The following is a 17,941-nucleotide window of genomic DNA, read 5'->3' as shown; positions in this document are numbered from 1 at the left end:
TATTTAGATTGTAGCTAATGTTTTTGGCTTAGGAGAAAGTTTGTATTGTAGTGATGCAAACTAGTGCTTTGAAATTTAATCCTGCAGGGGTTAAAACAACACTGTTGGTTCTCATTGAGGGGATTAATATTTAAATTAGCCACACAATTTGGAAGGCTATGACCTTTGTTTATGGAATAGTTACTGTATTTTTAGTCCAACAGGAATGCAAATTTTGATGTACAGAGTGCTGATAGTTAAGCATGTGTTTCACTGGGCAAATGTTATGTGTCAGTTGAGGAGAAGGAATGAAGTCTAGTGAGGATCCAAATGCACTTGTTGAATAATTGTGCGTGCGTGGAGGGGAGAATCAACCAGCTCAAGAAATTTACTAAAAACTTTCTATGTGAAGTTATAAAACTTACTAGAATGTTGCTATATTTCTTTTGGAAAACTTCTTTTGGAAAATCATTTACACATTTCTTAAATGAAGTAATCAACTCAGAAGATTCAAGAATAAAAGCTTCAGAAGCAATACTATCCTGGATTCTGAACTGTGATCTTGATGGCAAAGATATTTAGACAAAAACTAGTAAAGCATCTTATGAAAGTTCAGGTTACCTTTCACAATTCCAGCTTGTTTTTTAACCATTTTCCCCTTTTCAACTCCTTCACTTCTTTCTCATATTTAAAGCATATTCTGAGAAAGCTGCCACTAGAGGTCAGATGTTTATCATTATCTTTATTGTCATTAATAAGTATTAGCACTATATATTTGGAAAATAAAATTACTGCAAACTGGTTAAAATTGTTCTTTTTCTTATATATTTATGATGCAAATATAAAGGCAACAGTGAATTACACCATTTAGAAAGCAGAACACTTAAAATTGTTTAGTTAGAATTTTGTATAAAAAATTGTAGTTTGATTTCCATTGAAAGCCAGTGTTGCTGTGTAACTCATGTCTCAGTTTGATGTCCTAAAAACAAAAACCAACCAAACAAAAAGCCACAGGCCAACAAACAAACAAACAAACAAAAACCACCAACAACAAAAAACCACAAGCCAATCTGGACTATTAAGTATTTTAGCAGTCTCCCTGGAAATGCCACTTGATAAAATTTTGTGAGGGGTGTTGTAGTTTGCTATGTATGAAGAGGGATTTTCCAAACAGGTGAAGAAGATAAGTGCATTAATGTGAGTTATTGATATACTAGACATAATAGAGAAATTATAGCTTTCATGTTAGTAATGGTAATGAAAATAACTGTTAGATGCAGTATTTGTACTTTTTGAATCATGTATGGCAGTTTTTTATAGTAATTTGTGCCAGCCCAAAGTAGATGAATGTGCTTCTCTTTTGGTGGCAGATACTCATGTTCCTTGCATTTAGACAAGGTTAAAAATACAAAGAACATAGAAAGTTTATTGACTTTGGTCTTTCCCAGACTGCAGTAGATGCACGTATGTTTTTATACAGGACAATAATATAATTTTTAGGCTCAGAAGTGCCAAAGAAATATCAAGAAGTTAATTTATTAAAATAACACGTTAATTAATTCAATTAACTAAAACAGCAAGAGGGGGTGACCACCACAATTGCAGTCTAGCTCTCGAGAATTCCACCTGTGCTATTTCTCTCCCAACATCACGTGTTTCCCTATGAACATCGTTAAATAATCTTATGACAATGCCATCTACAAACCAATGGCATACGATAGCCTGTGCAACAGGGATTTAGTAAACACACGGTCATTTGCGAACACACGAAGAGGACATCCAACTGATTAATGGTGTTTCTTAAAGGACCACATCAGCTCACCAAAAGGATACTTCTCACTTAACTAACTCTTCCATGAAACTATTTCCATGACACGTCCCTATTACATAGATCTAAGCAAGAGCATTGTTTTTTTGCTCTCTATAGAGAGACAAAAATCATCTCTGCTATCCTTTCCTTGTTAAGTAAAATGTTGGGTTCCACATTTTGTCAGAAAACGTCCAGTAGTAAAATGAGATCTGTAGGCCATCTTGACATAGCCCTTTGGATGTGTTCTGAGCAGTTCCAGGTATCTCAGCACTTCAAATTTCTGGTTTTACTAGCTTGTCATTGGGGACACTTTTCATTTTCATAAATTTTCTCAGGAAACTTTGGAGAGAATTCAGCTTCACTTTAAAATGTATCCCACCCAATATGAAGACTACCTCATGTAGACTGCACGAACAGAGACAATTTTCTAAGCTTACTCCTTCCTTTACTCTGTCAGCATGCAGTAAATTCTCTCACAGAGGTTTCTGCCAGGAACAGCTATCATTAGCCATGTCCCTGAATGCAGCCATTCATCCATTGTCATCACTGCATTTTAAAATTATTTTTCAGGTGTGCTTGAAACACATTATGTTAATTTGCAACCCAGCCCTGTACCTCCACCCAAAGCTCCAGGGGAGCTTTGGTGCAATGTTTTGGCTTCCCAACAGGGTGAGGGATGTATAAATTTTACCACTGAAGAACTCAAAGTGTGCTGATTCCAAATTTGAAAGAGATACGACTTTGTTATCATTGGATAAACACTGTAATGGATTAGAGACCTAGCAATCGCCTTGCAGAGGGCCTTGCTGTCTTCTCCAAGGAGTTACCCTTTTCTCTTTCCTAGAATTTCTCCTGATTTATGTTCTTTTTGATTAATAGAGAATTGAGCTCCAGAACAATAAGACTCTTTGACATTATGGTGTAAAGCCATAGGCCAGCAATTAAACCAAACGTTATCATTTTTGATTAATATATATTAATCAATAATTAATATATATTAATTTATATATATATATATAAATCTTTTCTTATTAGAAATGCAGGCCTCTTCAGAATCTCTTTGTAAACCTGGTACCATCATGTAGTTTTGAAAATCTTCATCAGAGTATCGCTCTGACCCCAGGGCTGATCTGGAGTTCAGTGGGAGCTGTGACAGATCAGTCAGGTTGCCACTAGTTAAAGGGTAAACCTGTAACCATGCTGTTAACCTTCATGACACAGCTGAACATGCACTTCTGTCCATTTCCCCTGGTGGCTCAAGACCCTTCTAAGTTACCTGATTGTATTTTAAAACTTTTTTTTTTTTTTCATTTGGTAAAAGAACTCCTGTGCTTTTGCTAGTATTTTACAGTGGGAGAAAAAGTAGTACTTTATTTTATTGCAGAAAGGTTCACTGTGATTATTTCATTCTGCACTGAATATATAAGAAAGCCTGGTTTTTCTTTTTTAGCTTTACACAGAACTATGCTTTTAAATGGAACAATACAATGAACATTTAGAGAGCTTCAGTATTTCACAGTTCTCTGAAATCAGTAAGCCTCAGAGCCAGCTGTAAAATTAATCACATCCACAGGTGAATTATGACTTTCGTTACAGATGTTTTAAACCTTTTTCATAAAAAAAAAAAAAAAAAAGTTTCCAAGTGAGCAGAGGGAAGGAAAGGAATGTAAGGATGTTTTTTTAATTGCAGAAGATGAATCAAGACATCAAATTCATGTGGCTCCAACTTCAGGGTCTGCACATGGGGAAACTGTACCCCAAGGTTATGTGTGTTGGAGTGTGTTAGTCTCCCCCGTCCTCAACATGGAGAGATGCTTAATTTTTGTTAAGGGTTACAACTCGGAGTGCTCCATAGGTTCAGAATGTCTTTTAGAATCTGGCCCAACATGAAAACCTCAAACAATATCCAAAATGGATTGCTGCTCTTTCTGCTGCAGAACTCTCTGCTAGATGATTTCTGGTGAAGTAATAAAAACTGCAAAGCTCTGAATGGACTAGAAATAAGGAAGAATTGGTGCTGCAAGTTTATTTGGTTCTGTTTTGTTTTAGTTTGGTTTTGTAGTAAAAGTCCTTTTGTCTTTGTTCAAAGGACAAATGGACAAATGGATATTCTTATAAACATCAGAAAAAGTATACAAGCCGTTGTATGCCCATTTTTTTTCCAGTATCTCTACTTCGTTTTTAACATGGCTTGATGCAGCATAATCACTGGTACAAAAGTTCACAGTTATGCAATGTCCATTTACTTCATGCAAATATTTTTATTATGATAGGATCATTATTTTCGAGGATGGCACAATTGTCCTGTTACTATTTTAAGCCAGTTGTTGGTAATGTGAAACTATTCACAGAGCATACCTTATGGTATGCTAAAACTGGATTTAGGGTTTACTTGAGTGTTTTTGATGACTGATTTGCTCAGATCCTGCCTTGTCTGCATCTGAGAACATCCTCAGAAGAGGGAATGCAATGTTTTATTCCTACCAGAGAGTAATTTAAACAGAAAATATCTCTTTTTAGGTTTAAATAATTTCTGGGGCAGGTATACTTTGTTATTTGTAGAGACAATATATTCTTATTAGAAAAAAAATACAAGTTTAAGAGAAATCACCTATATGTATTCTTGTCATCTTGTAACACAAATAGGAGAAATATTTTTAAATGATAGGAAGCTGGTTCTATTAAATCTAAAAGTGATGATCTACTTTCCAGTAAATCTGAGTATAATTTACGTATGCACTGATCTTCATTTGGTGCAGATGGTGCTTGCTAAATGGTCATGTAATTCTGTCAAATGTTTGAAAGTCATTCTAAAATATCACTCGTTATATCAAATTCCCCCTGATTTATCACTGGGCCTGGAATCCCTGCAATTTGTATTGTGTGTGGTTTTTACTACTTTTTTAATTAGTGATTTTTGTTGTTGCTGTTGTTCAGAAGCATGTTGGTATATGCTGACTATTATAGTGAGAAATGCTTATCCTGGCAGTTTGTTTCTTAACACCACCAACATCTCTGCATTCAATTATAAGAGCAGTGAGGAAGAGAAAGTCAGTTTTATTTCTGTACTGTGAACCTTGCAAAAAGCCACTTCATTTGTGGTGCCAGAGCAAAGAAAACAGTAATATAAATTAAAAATATGAAAGAGCTGCAGCTTTTACACTACAGTTAAACTCAGTCTGTGAGATAGATAAGCACACCGAACACATCTGGAAAGAGGCACAGCAAAAAGTAGTGAGCTTCTGAAAAACAACAGAAGGTATAGCTTTGTGAATATTAGGTAAAGAGAAGCTCTGTATTGTAATTAACAGAGCATTCAGAGCTCCTGTTTAGGGCATTTGCTAGATATTGTAGAGAGTGTATCAGTGTGCTTACAGCATGATACTACAAAGCAATTTCTTTTGCTGTGCTTTAGGTGTAATTTCCATTTGTGCTGAAGGACCAAAAAGACATGCCAATTGATCCCTTAGGATCAGCACCATCTCATGTGAGATCTGAGGCTGTGTTCTGCCTGATGTGAACAAAAGGTGTTTTTGTTAGTTAGGTATTATCCTTTTTTTCCTGAAAAGCAAGGCGTTTTTTTTTTACATTTAATACTACCTTCTCAGGTTAGTATAAGGCGATGTGTTATGTATTCTCTGCTTCTGTCTTAATCTCTCTAAGTTCTGACACAGATTTTTGGAGGCATATCAATAAAAGGTGAATATATACAAGAAATATATGCATCCATACATGTTACTCCTGAGACAGGGATTATGACTTTGTTACACAATCTGCATGAAAACTGACCTCTTATTAGCTCTCTTACAGGCTATATTTTTACCCTGTTGACCACTGATACTTTTTGGTAATGATATTGGAGGAAGATGAGAATATATTTTTCCTGTTTATTTGTTTGTGGGTTTTTCTTTTTTCTCTTTTTTTTTTTTTCAATAATTTTCTGGGTTTGTATCTCTTCTACACTGGTGACTCCAGCAAGGCAAAAATAATCACAACACTCTCACAGAACAGCGCCCCCCCCCAAAAAAAAAAAAGAGAGAGAGAAAACCCTGTCATTTTGCCCAAGTCCCCATGGGGCATGAGGTGGACAGGTTGTGGAGACTAAAGAGCTAAAATGTCTACAGTGTCCTTCTGTCTCCTGGCTCCACTCAAAATTCTCCACTGCCAACAACATACAGTATGAAAGTCTCTGTTTCTTCCACAATGTCTCTGCAACTGGTACACCTCAGCAGTACATTCATTTCCCCTTCCTTATGCCAGCTGCCCATTGCTGAGCCCCAGTCTGAATAGCACCCATAAAAATTGATGGAGCATGTGAAGTTCAAAGCAGTATTAGCCAAATATACATACCGCGTCAAGCTTTCATCATGACCTTTAATTTGACCCTCATGTTCCCCCAGTCCTCCTGGGTGTCATCTCCTGCTATAGCATAAGCTCCCAGGGGAGGAGATATCCCTTTACTTGCTGTAGAGCATTCTGCTCTCCTGCTGTGAATAAAAAACAACAATGGTGGGTTGCAGCATGCATGGCATGAGGGACTTGCCTGCCAAGAGCTGAGGCTTGATCCTCATGATCCCCCAAAGAACAGCTCAGTGTGTTTAGCACATTGCTCTGAGTGATTAATCCAGTGGGGAAAAAAAAAAAAAAAAAAAGAAAAAAAAAAAGAGCGTTTTGTTGTTGTTGCTCTTTGTTTTTTTTTGTTGTTGTTGTTGTTTTTGTTAAGGTACATGAATATTTTAAAAGTAAGTTTTAATTTTGCTGAAGCACCACAAAGCCTTGGAATTGAATTACCAAATTTTTTCTAGCCCTATGATGACTTGTGACCAGGAATGGAAAAAACAATATAATGTCACAGAATCACAGAATCACAGAATCGAAGGGGTTGGAAGGGACCTCGAAAGATCATCAGGTCCATCCCCCCTGCCAAAGCAGGTTCCTTAGAGCAGGCTGCCCACGTAGGCATCCAGACGGGCCTTGAATATCTCCAGAGAAGGAGACTCCACAACCTCCCTGGGCAGCCCGTTCCAGTGCTCCGTCGCCCTCACTCTGAAGAAGTTCTTTCTCATGTTGGTGCGGAACTTCCTGTGCTCTATCTTGTGGCCATTACCCCTTGTCCTATCCCCACAAACCACTGAAAAGAGGTTGGCCAAATCCATCCCTCTGTACACTGCTAATAGTACACTACTGTATGAAACATATTTGTCCAATAATCTTTGGTATCCAGGAGCTTATCAGAAACCTAGTATCTGGTACAGGCTGCTCTGGGTACAGCCTGGTGTTTCACATTGGAGCTGTATAGAGTCCAGCCACACGTTCAGAGAGCTGCAAACAGACACAGCAAACATTCAGGGTGGATTTTCATACATTTGTATTATCAAGCTTCTCTTTTAATGTATGGTTTGTCCTTTCACCATGGAGTAGCTATAACTGGAGGCTATTTAAAGAACAGAATTGATAGGCTTGGGCCCATTTGACATTAAATTTTTTTACAGAAGAAAAAAGCAGGGCCACCAGATTAGCAACTAAATTAAAAACAGATGTTGAAGTACATCCTTAGGTAGATAATATACATCTTTCAAATGTATGGACATGGTCTGAGAAAAACATGAAATCAACCATAATTTATGCAGGGACAGACAGACTTTCATGAACCACAGAGCCAAATAAAATGTGAATGCCTTCCAAAAGAAAACACTGTAGTTAGGTCTCAAAGGTAAATAAAATCTGTCTAGATTAATTTAACATCTGTAGGTATATTTCTAAATCAAAGCATCATTAGTGTAACATATATACCAGCTGTAAAGTTTCTATTTCTGGAGTGAAAAAAAAGGTGAACATAAGAGGTAGAAACAGAAAAAAGAATAATGAAAAGAGGTTGGTTGTTCCAACTCTGCTCCCCGAGGAACTGCACAGATTTTTAAATTTCACTGTTGTATTAATCTTTTATTTTTAATCAGAATTTAATTGCTTTTGGATTAAGAATACTTTGATTCCAGTGTTTGACTCAGACATTTTTTAAATGTACAGTTCAGCTTTATTACTTAATGACATTAATTTTCCTGTATATGGTTCAGGGGACTGATCATGGGATAATGACCAATTCAGATCATTATCTTTTCTCCAGCTAGGTGCAAATGGAAGCTATTAAGGTGTCTTGGACTCTTTTGCTTTGGCAAAACTAAAGATAGACAGACGACACTCTACAAAACTGAGTTAAGTGTAACATTTTTGCCCCCCAAAACTGGCATGGTTGCTTAGGCTAACAGGAGCAAGAACTCTGGTATAATTATGTTGATGGTAGTCAATGGAAAACACTAATAAAAAAGAAAAAAAAAACATAAAATAAAAAGGGCTTTAAAAAGGGCATCTAAAGAGGACAGGAAAGGACACTGGGTGTTTGCTAAGGGGGGTGTTGCCCCAGTCAAGGGGTTTGGAGACAAGGGGGAAGAAAAGAGGAATAAAACTGATCTTGGTTGTATCAGAAACCAAGCCACCCAACAGTGATTTTAACTACTCCTTGATCTACTTTTAAACATCCCCAATGAGTGGCCTTTACCACCTTCCTCCAAGGTGTGGTTTAACAAACATCTGAACTGATGTAATATCTTACAGCTGTGACAGGGAGGATCTGGTGTCCTCTTGCTTGGTCCTGAGGACCTCTCCTCTTCTGTGGGCCTGCTCTGGTGTTAGCTGCCTCCTGGATGAGTCAGCCCAACTCACTAACCTACAGAAAATTACTTTTTGCCAGTTTAGTGAAGCAAATTTTGATTCACTAAGGGGGCCGAAAAACACCAAAGCCAAAAGAAGGTAAATGGCAGAGCTATAGGCCTGAAGGAAGAGTAAGAAGAGGGAATGGGATTTTCTATTTTCAGTAATGCTGAGTGGCAACATTGGCATTATTCCAAAAGACTGCTCTGGTGCCCTAATAGCCATAAAGTACAGTTCTGGAACCTGAGACACCTTGGTTTGAGGAATTGTTTTGGGGCCTCCCTCATTGGAGATAATTAAAAATCTGTCTGGACACAGTCCTGAGCAGCCTTCTCGAGGTGGCCCTGCAGGAGACTGGGCCAGATGACCTCCAGAGGTCCCTTCCCACCTTGGCTGTTCTGTGATTACGTGACTCAGTTTCCCCTCTTAAAATTAAGCTATGGCATGGCGCTTTAAAAGAAAAAAAAGAATTTTTACTCTGTGCTGAAATGAGAGTTTTCTTGGATCAAAAGAAGGTTCTTGTTTGTTTTTATTTACACCAAAGCACTTGTTTTAGAGCACAGTAATATGTAATAGCTAATCTAACCGTAAAATCTTAAGTGGAGAGACAGCACTGGTAATTCTACTGCCACGCAATTAGGTGAAGTCAGCACACTCACACCCTTGGTTAATCTTAGCCTCATTTACCCTATGATAACATAACAGTGCCTTGTCTTCACCCCATTTTCTCAGTGGTGCAGGGAGCTCACTGCAAGTATATTTGTATATTGCATTAAAGGCTTTTTTTTTTTTTTTAAAGATGACAGACCTGTTGACATGTGTGAGACTGCCAGGGCACTTTTTCTTTTGCATATCTTCAACAAGTAAACTCCTAGAATGTAAACATTTCAAAAAGAGACATACAGGGTAGGAATACAGAAGAGAGATTTTTTTCTTTCTAGATTAATTGGAAATAAATTAAAGGAATATTGAGTTAGCTGATACACTTGAAAATCCTAGTCTGGACATCAAACAAATATTTGTAGTACTGCTCCCCAGGATAAACAGCAAATATTTTGAGTTCTTTAGCAAATATTTGCAGGCATACATGCAGATGGATTAGGTAATCAAAGAAACTGCAATTGGGTAGCATGACTTAAAAAAGATGTGAAATCTATGCAAAGTCTCTAATTAAATGCTCTTGTATTCTGCTTCTTGTACTTAGTTTGTTTCTTGTAGAATGGCACTTGGTAGTTTTTCATGTCCCATTCTTGATGCTTCCCAGTGGCTTGGGAACCTCTGGGGTCTCCAGCTATGGTTGTCAAAATAGGGAACCCCAATAAGAACTGCACATAAACTCTGCATGCAGCAAAGTAGCTGATAGGAGAATGACTTCTGAATACTTGCTCCTTTGCATGCTAATGGGATGAATTTGGTCTGCCAGTTCCTGTAGTCAAGTGTAGCAGCGGACTGAGTGTTACCTCAAAGCATGAACAGAAGGTGAAAGGCAGATAATTATATTAATATAGGTAAGAATTAATAACAATTAAAAAATAGGAGAGACCCCCTAAAACAATTCAGTGAAAAACTGAACATCTGGTGACACTAATATACAGAAAAGCAGATTAGAAAGGCCTGCAGCTCACAGAATGCTTTGCTGTTGCCTTTTTTAAACTATATATCCAGATTTTTATCCTGGCACTCACTGCATTTGGAGCTAAGTGATCTGAGAAAATAAGGTTTCTTTGTGTATTTTTTTTTTAACAGGCAAGATATTACCTTAGGGATTATTACCAAAAAAAAAAAAAACCCTGCACTAGATTTGAATCTAACTCTGAATGCAACAGTTTTTATTTCTTTTAGGTTCAGTATCAGATTACTTCCACAAGGTTTCCAGAAGTGAAGGAAGCATTTCAGACACGGTTTCACTAAAGAGAGACAGGTCTAGCTGCACAAGGATCTGTCACGTGTGGTATTGTTTACTTCTGTCTGTTTGCTAACCTCAGACTTCAGTGAGTCATTGTAATTTTACTGCCGTACTATCCATTCCATAGGCTTTAGCGCACTCCTCCACTTAATTATTAACAAAGTCCAAAGGTATCCACCCCTCTCCCACACAGATCTTCCAGCTAAACACGGCTCCATAAGCTCTTCTTATTTAAAGTTGTTCATTACGGTTTGGATAAATATAGTGTTAGCAGCTGATGCTTTGGTGTTGCTGAAATACTTCCTTTCCTGGTTTCTAAGTTCAGAGGGTTGTGAACATCACAGCCCCTGCTGCTGTTTATATTCTTTACATCCAAGTAAAGAGGGCAACCCTGTGTGCTGGTCCTACAGAGTTCTACTGGTTTTGTTCTTCATCCGTTTGAGAACCACCTTCTTTTTCAGAATTCCCTGTAGCCACCTTCTAACAAAACAAGCTCTTTTCTCTCTTTCCTGACTCCTCAGCTCACCCGCTGCTGTCTTCTCCTCTGTTTCTCTGGTCAGGCCTGACCGTGGTTTGGTGCCAGGCATGTTTCAGAGGTACCAAAGATGGAAGGAATCAGTCGGCATTCCTTCATCGCAGCATGACACCTCTCTGGTACATGGGGGATGTGCCAGGAATTAGGTCAGGAAATGATTTTTATTTCCTGCAGCTTTTAAAAATTATTTTTCAGCTGAACAGGCCTCCTGATCTGGTTCACAGCATGGCCCAGCAAAGAGACAGTGGTGGGAAAATGGAAGCGTGATGCAGCATTGCATGAGGATAAGAAAAGGTAGAATTCAGTGCTGGGATGTTCCTTAGGCCACAATATCAGAAAACTATGGTCTTTCTGCTGCTGGCCTCAGATGAGCCTGCCCTGAATGTTTGCAAATTATTTTGTCAAACATTTTAAGCAATTTTGGAAGTACTGTCTTGCTTTCAAAAATCTATTTGGGAATTAATTATGATATTCACATGACAAAGCCGACCATTTTAAAGAACGGTGAGAAATATCTGAATGAGAACGTGGACAATTGAAGTGTGAAGCAAGAAGTGGCACCTGAAAAGCATCAGCCCAACTGCATGTATGCTTCTTTTTCTTAAAAATCTACCTAGTAGATATGTAATAATTGAGCAAAGTGCTCCAAAATGAAATACATGATTGTTCTTCATAAAATGTTCCTCTAGCATATGCTCAAAATATCAGTCATGAATGCTGGAAAAGATGGGTGTAGCACGGTGAGAGTTAGTCATGGCCTGAAAACAGGGTAGGAAAACAATTTAAGCTGAATAGTTACTCAGCTAATTGCTTTGAGTAAGTCTCAGATTCACACACCCTAGCACCCAAACTCAAATTTTTTACTTGATAGGATACACTTGAAATGACTAGGAAGAGAAACCCCTTGCATTAAGGATCTTGGAGCAGTGTAAAAGTGTGGTTTAGATGGGCTCTGGAAAATGCACTGCAGTGGATGCAAAGTCCTAGTAATACCTGGTGTGTTTTCAACCTGCTTGCCACGTGCTGCCAATCTCAAAGCAGCATGCAACCTGTACTTTCCCTTTAATTGCCTCAGTTAAATAACAAAATAAAAAAATCCAGGAGCTTAGCTTTAAACTCACCTTCAAAAGGAGCTTAAGCCAAGTCACTGGACTTTGCACCTAAACAAACATAAGTAAACATGATTCACGCTGAGTCTCCTTGGGTGCTCTGGCAATAACACAGCTTTTAAAATCACAGCATCTACTTGCTAAATAAATGTATTTATACCTTTGGTGCATGAAGAATGAAGTGTATGTAGTTAGTATGGAGGCAAACATAACTTCCAAGTTCACTTCTAATTTCTGTGTCTGGACTGAATTACTTGCAAAGAGCTGAGATCACGGGAAGCTGACATTTACATGGTAATTCCTTCCTGAACTCTGCATAATACATGAGCAAAGGCATAGAAACTATTGAACCTTAGATTAAGGCTACAACTAAAGCCAGACAAGAATAAATAAGTATTGGCTGAAGTATGCTGGGAGAATTTACCACTTGGGGTGTACACTAATCTAGGCATGCAAGGGCATACACACATGCTGCAGAGGTATATAAATGAATGCAGTACACTTTTTAAACAAAACTAGGTATAAGTTGCTAGTAATTGTATTGAGAAGCAAATTCCACCATGCATTCTTTCTTGCTTCTGTGTTTTGTCTTGCTCTTCAGGAAAAGTGTAGATTTTAGCATGATTATTAAAGGACAGCAGGCAGTGCACATGGTCTTATGGGAAAGAAGGGTTGAGAATTGGATGCAGCCATCAGAAAGGGGTACAGAGCTGGTGCAAATGCTAAAGAGGCTTGAGAGGGACAGTAAAGAATAGCTTTAACTGCAGAGTGGGAAGAATGGAGGCCAAAAAAAGATGTTGCAACAATCAAGTAATGAATAAGATATGAATCACAGTTACGGTGGTGATGACAGAGAGATTTTAAAGATGTCACCCAAGAAGAGAATCTCAGCGTGACAGATAAAACACTGAATGTGAAACAGAGACTGGAGAAAAAGAGGCTGCAAAGACTTCACTGAAAGAACAGAGCAAAAGCTGGAAGAAGTGAGAAGCCTGGAGAGGAAAAGAAACACTGTCTTTGAAACAGGAAACCTTCAAATAGTATTCAATCTGCTTAGGCCTGCTGAATCTGGTAATAGATTGTCAAATGAAATCGAAATGCATAGAAAAGGAGTCTTACACTGGACGAAGAAGGGATTCAGATGACATTGTAAGGTGGATTTGGGAAGGAACAGAACAGCTGAGTGTTAGGAGTAATTGTTTTTTCCAATACACTGTTTTCAAGCTGATACTTTGCCCTACGGTTCCCCTGCAGAAGGGTCAAGTGTGAGCTTTCCCTCAGGAAGACCATGGAGGGGGCTGTTTATCTCCTCTCTTTTCATTTACCCTTACTGTGTGCATCCTTTGTTACTGTAAGAGAAGTGCTTGCTCACCACTAACAGCTTTTCTTCAAAAAAACAACTTTTTTTCATTAAAATGGAGAAATGAAACAGTTACAGTTATAATGATGGGAGAACTATCATGTTAAAAAAAAATGTAATTCCACAATTTTCTCATCAGAAGAGATGTACTGACATCTGGAATGTCTGATCTTGAGACTCTGACAAATAATGAAATATTTCACCAGTAAATAAGGGGTAATGGTAAAGTCACTTTCAAATATGGATAGAGATGATTTGAATGGCTGGGTCCACACTTTACATTGATGATACGGCATGGTAAACATCCATAGTGAAAATTAAATATAAATAACAACTTTAATCCCTTATTTTGTTGAAAAATTAAGCCTTAGCTTAGGCTAAAAAATAATCCAATATCTAGAGAGTCTTGTGGAAAATTAGACTTGTGTAAACCTGTAACCTGCACCCTGGTTCTCTTCAGAACCTGTCATATTAAAATGAGGCATGTGAGCCTGAGATGATTTATCTTAAACCTGTTAATTTACCTGTCATAGAACTTTGTTCTAATCCAACCCAGAGACCTGCATCTAAAACCAACCAGCGTACTCTAAAACAGCAACAAAACCCAGCAGCACAGACCTTTCAGTAAAACAAGTGCTATGCTGGGACAGGACTTCAGCAGAAAAGATCAGGATGGGCACATCACAGCTCTCCACTGTTTCAACAGTTCATTTGCTTGTTTAAGTGGGTTGATCTGGAGAGAGAACTGCTCTTTTAACAGTAATCTGCCTACCACACATGCATATAAGCCATGTATTTAACTGAAAGAAATCAAGGCATCATCTTCTGTTCATCATCACTTGGGACTTTTGTCTTTGAGCTATTCTGACTGATCACAACGGAGCAGGATTCAGCCTGCACAAAAATATGCATAGAAAGTCTTAAATTACACTCAAAAGTTTTTATATACTTGGTAGGGACTTCTGTTCATGAAGCTTGTTCTTGTCATAGTCTGGCCACTTATTTTAAGAATACTAATTCAGTAGTATTAAAATAATTTCCATTGAGTAAACGGTAATTCAGTAAAACTTTGGTAGTCACATAAAGAGAAACTGAACCACGTATGTGCTATTCCACCTTATGAAATGCTGGATATGCTGTTTTTCTGTTCAGATAAATATCTAAACGGGAAGGCCCCATTTTACTTCTCATCCTGACCTTGTTAGGAAAGTCTTTCGCGATGACACAGCAAAACTGAGGCACATTGTCTGTTAAAATTCCTATCGTTGGATCAGCAAGAGAAACCACAGCAAGTATTTTAGCGCAGGGGCAGCCCACTTCCTGCATGTCACCAGGAACTGGAGGAGGTGGTGAAAGCACAACGAGCTTTTGCTGTTCTCGTCCCTTTCCCAAAATTCTGATCCACGGTCTGACTGAATCTGCTCATCTCCTTCCACATAGCTGTTACAAGACTCCCTGCCTGTTGTTTAACAACCAAAAAGGCATTTTTGTTTTACAAATGAAAACATTTTATTACAGAAATGCTGTGTGTGACAGTGAGGACCTCTGACAAAACCAGCTGGATGCTGAAAAGATGGAAAATCAGCTACTGCACAAGTCTGCTTGTTTCACAACTGTCAATCTGTTAGGCAACACCAATATGGTTATTGCATATTAATAGAATATAACAGTAATTAAAGCTTATTCCATCTAAAAGCCTGGTAAATAATCTAATTTCAGATTTCTAAAAGCTTGCACATTTAAATAGCTAATGGGTGTTTATGATATTTAGTATGTTATTAAGATTCAAACTGCGATACGGATTTATGCAATCCTATCAGCAAGGTACACACAAAAATCACTTTCAGCACCAAAGGAATTGATCTGGTCTCCTGGATAATACTTGAAATGTGGGATACATTTTCCTTCTTTACCACAGATATGTTCTGCAACACCAGCCATTTTCATGGACAAAACATACACAACTTATTGAAAGGAAAACATTTCCAGTGTAGGGCTGAGTAGAGTTCTCCTCCATGTCTTGGATATCATGGTCCTCTTCACTGACTGTGCTGCAGATGGAGGCTGCTGTGAGCTTGACTGTCAGTAAGCATGGGGTGGGGAACCTGTAGTTTGTCAACAAAAAATGGCCCACAGATCATTTTAAATTTCAATAAATATTTTCATGGTTTTACTGAATTGGGGATCACATTAATGTGTGACCCAGTACGAGATGAAGATTTCTTTCTTTCTTTTTGAGAATTTCACCTTAGTGCTTGTCATTTCCAAGACCAGTAGTAGTCCCATGCATGTGAACAGACCACCTAAAGCTAGTTCAATGTGGATACTTAGTGTCCTCACTCTCCACAGCTTCCTTAACAGAACAAAAGGGGAAAGAGTTCTGTTTTTAAGAGCTGATCAAGTACCCAATCTAAACAATATATATTCGTAGTTGTACAGAAGCTCATTATGTTTGGATATATTGGGGGGAGGGGGGAAGGTAGGGGCAGGAGGGACAAACAGAAACAAAAGCAAACAATGCAAAGCTCATCTGCTCGGATAAGATCTTTTATAGTCCCTGATCCTCGTTATCAGCTCAGCTCTCTTACTCACACACTGTGAGGAAATATGTAGGTGTTAAAATTAGGAATTAACTTTCTAAACCAGCTGATTCTTGCAGCATTGGGTGTTGGCCTGGTTTGGGATGGAACTTGGAGCAGCACGACTGGCTGAGAAGTCAGGCTGTGACCAAAACCACTTTGAAGAAGCCTTAACTTACTATAAATGTGTCAGCTTTCCTTAACTTCAGTTTTCTGCTGTTAATAGTGCCTTTTGCAGCTTTTCACTGAGGCATGCCTTCTGGGTTGTTTTCCACCCTCTTTTCATTGCTGTTTCTGTAGTGAATGCTCCAGCATCCAGGTTCAAGTGCCTAACCTAGCGGCTGAGAAATGTACGGAACTGAAGATGGCCCAGATGATCTTGGAGGTCTCTTCCAACCTTAATGATCTATGGTGTTTGCTGCAGTAGGGTGTCTTCAGCGCAGAGCTCTCTTTCCTTCCCTTCTGGTCCTGTTTCTGTTTTCTGAGCTATCATAAAGTGTGATTCCATGCAGTAAAAATAAGCAGAAGCCCCGTGTGCATGTCTGATACAACTAAATGAACTTCCCATTGGAAATGTATGGAACAGGCCGTGTTCTCTCCACCTGACATCCCTGTCCTTGGCTACTACAGTCAGTAATGAGTGAGAACATGAAAGTAAAAATGTAATTTACTATTAAAAAAGTAATCTAGTGATTTTTTCTCTGTAGTGATAACCACAACAATTATGAGAATAATCAAGAAACGCAGTATGCATGGAGCAGTGAAAGAGCAGAAGGGGGATAAAAAGCCAAAACACAGCCCTTGTGGCTTGTGTTACCTTTTGAAGATTTACAAGATTCAAGAAATCAAAGGCCTTCACAGAGCTTTGCTTGGGGTTTTATTTAGGAGGGGAGGTGTACTAAGTGCTGCCTGGGATTAACTCCCAGAACACTAAGCCCCTCGCGGGCCCTCCTCGCCCTCCCTGGGGTCCCAGGCACCGCCGACGTCCCCAGAGGGGTCCTGCCCCGGCGGCGCCCCGAAGCAGCCCCCCTTTTTCTCCCTCTCAGGCCAGAGAAGGCCTCGGGGGCCTGGCGCTGATGCGGGGGTCCCGCCGCGGCCCCCCGCGCCACAAGCAGCTCGGGCGAGCGGGTATAGGCAGGCGGCGAGCACAGACTTCGCCCCCACACGGCCGCCCTCGCCTCCCGCGCCGCCGGCCTTTATCTGCCCTTGACGGGGAGCTTCGGCGCCGCGCTCCCGCCCGGCTCGGTGGGCACGGGCAGGGGGCAGGGGCCGCGGCGGTGCCGGTGCCGGGGGGCGGCACACCGAGGGGCCCGCGCTGCGCCCGCCCGCGCCGCTCTCCCCTCCCCGCACCCAGCCAATGGCGCGCGGCCGCGGCGGGAGGTGTGTGCCGCGACCTCACTTCCGGTACCTGTCACCCCGCCGCCGACCGGGCGCGGGACGCGGCGCCGCCGCCCCCTGCCCTCAGCCCCCCTCCCTCCCGCGGGCAGCGGCCGTTGGGAGGCGCCGCGGTCGCGGCCGGGCCCCGCCCCCCGCGCCCATGGGCGCCCAGCGGCCGCGGGCGGTGGCAGCGCCTCCACGGGCGGCTGCGGGCAGGGCCTGAGCACGGTACGGGGCGGCGGGGGGCTCCCGGCCGGGGGCGGGTGCGGGTGCGGGTGCGGGGAGTGGGCTTGGGCTGGTCTGGTCTGAGTTGGGTTAGTTTGGGTTGGTTGGGTTTAATTTGGGTTGGTTCAATTTGGATTGGGTTGTTTTAACTTGTGTTGGCTTAGTTTGGATTGGCTTGGGATGGTTCGGTTTACTTTGGGTTCGGTTGGGATGGTTTACTCTTGTTTGGGTTGGTTTGGTTTGGTTTAGTTTGGGATGGTTTGGTTTAGTTTGGGTTGGTTTGATTCAATTTGGTTTGTTTGGGGGGGGTTTGGCTTGGTTCGTTTGGTTTAGTTTGGGTTGGTTTGGTTTAA

At 40.2% G+C, this 17,941-nt stretch overlaps 1 protein-coding gene and 1 long non-coding RNA gene across 7 annotated transcripts in view; one reads left to right on the top strand and one right to left on the bottom strand.

The window, feature by feature from the left end:
• The window catches only part of PPARA (peroxisome proliferator activated receptor alpha), a 73,464-nt gene that overhangs the window by 13,437 nt on the left and 42,086 nt on the right, over window positions 1-17,941 (top strand). For 3 of the 6 annotated variants that reach the window (XM_083800587.1, XM_083800589.1, XM_083800588.1), the window contains exon 1: window positions 17,445-17,591. The exons of 1 other annotated variant lie outside the window; for it this stretch is intronic. The gene's annotated coding sequence lies outside the window, so the exon portion shown is untranslated. Of the gene's footprint in view, window positions 1-17,418; window positions 17,592-17,941 lie in introns of those variants that run through there. 2 more of the 6 variants (XM_083800585.1, XM_083800584.1) reach the window with 2 other exon arrangements.
• On the bottom strand, window positions 5,692-17,505 carry LOC310882266. The gene is made up of 2 exons (XR_014572876.1): window positions 17,395-17,505; window positions 5,692-15,512 (listed from the first exon to the last, which is right to left on the bottom strand). It is a non-coding gene; the product is annotated as an uncharacterized lncRNA (long non-coding RNA).

Source organism: Anser anser, assembly GCF_964211835.1.
Source record: "Anser anser genome assembly, chromosome: 1".
Lineage (NCBI taxonomy): Eukaryota > Metazoa > Chordata > Aves > Anseriformes > Anatidae > Anser > Anser anser.
This window is presented reverse-complemented; position numbering and strand designations above follow the sequence as displayed.